This window comes from Arachis duranensis, chromosome 9 (genome assembly GCF_000817695.3).
Source record: "Arachis duranensis cultivar V14167 chromosome 9, aradu.V14167.gnm2.J7QH, whole genome shotgun sequence".
Taxonomy (NCBI): domain Eukaryota; kingdom Viridiplantae; phylum Streptophyta; class Magnoliopsida; order Fabales; family Fabaceae; genus Arachis; species Arachis duranensis.
Window position 1 is genome coordinate 48,835,297 of NC_029780.3, and position 929 is coordinate 48,836,225.

Genomic DNA, 929 nt, shown 5'->3' on the forward strand with positions numbered 1-929 from the left:
TTTTAATGAGTGGCATTATTGTTGGAGTTGAAGTTGGAACGTCTCAGATCTTGTCCTTGGTCTTGTTGGTTTCCCCATCCAAAGTTGGGGTAATTTCTCCATCCAGAATTGTATGTTTTGGAGTATGGATCATGGACTTGTCTCGGTGAATTTCCCACATAGTTGGCTTGCTCCCAATCACCTTCTTCTCTTATGTTTACTCCTTCATGAGTTGGTGATGAGGTGATGGCTGCTGCAACTTGGTTCTCTTCCACCTTCTTGGTAAGATCTGCTAGCTGCTTGGTGATCATCTTGTTTTAGGCTAACAGTGCATCCATGTGGTTCAGCTCCATTACTCCTCTAGTGTTGCTTCTTTCAGAGGCATAGAAGTAGTCATTCTCAGCAACTGTTTCAATGACATATATGGCTTCTTTAACAGTTTTCTTTTTGTTTAAAGAACCTCCTGATGAATGATCTACAGCCTTTTTTGACTCATAGGAAAGACCTTCATAGAAGATGTGGAGTTGAACCCACTCATTAAATATCTCTGGTGGGCATCTCCTTGTAAAGTCTTTGAATCTCTCCCATGCTTCATAAAGTGTCTCACCATCCTGCTGCCTGAAAGTCTGCACCTCAGTTCTTAGCCTGTTAATCTTTTGAGGAGGATAAAATCTTGCTAAAAACTTGTTCACTACCTCCTCCCAGTCTGTCAGGCTTTCCTTTGGGAAGGATTCAAGCTACTTTGTTGCCTTGTCCCTGGGTGAAAAGGGGAACAAGAGCAACCTATAGACATCTGGGTGGACTCCATTTGTCTTCACTGTGTCACAAATCCTCAAGAAGCTAGTCAAGTGTTGGTTAGGGTCTTCTTGAGCACCTCCTCCAAATGAGCAATTATTTTGCACCAAAGTGATGAGCTGAGGTTTTAGCTCGAAATTGTTGGCATGAATGGT

General features: G+C 42.5%; 1 non-coding gene across 1 annotated transcript; it reads left to right on the forward strand.

The window, feature by feature from the left end:
• The first annotated feature begins 521 nt into the window (after positions 1 to 521).
• LOC127741842 (small nucleolar RNA R71) lies at positions 522 to 626 on the forward strand. Its single transcript, XR_008003047.1, has one exon. It is a non-coding gene; the product is annotated as a small nucleolar RNA R71 (small nucleolar RNA).
• The last annotated feature ends 303 nt before the right edge of the window (positions 627 to 929 follow it).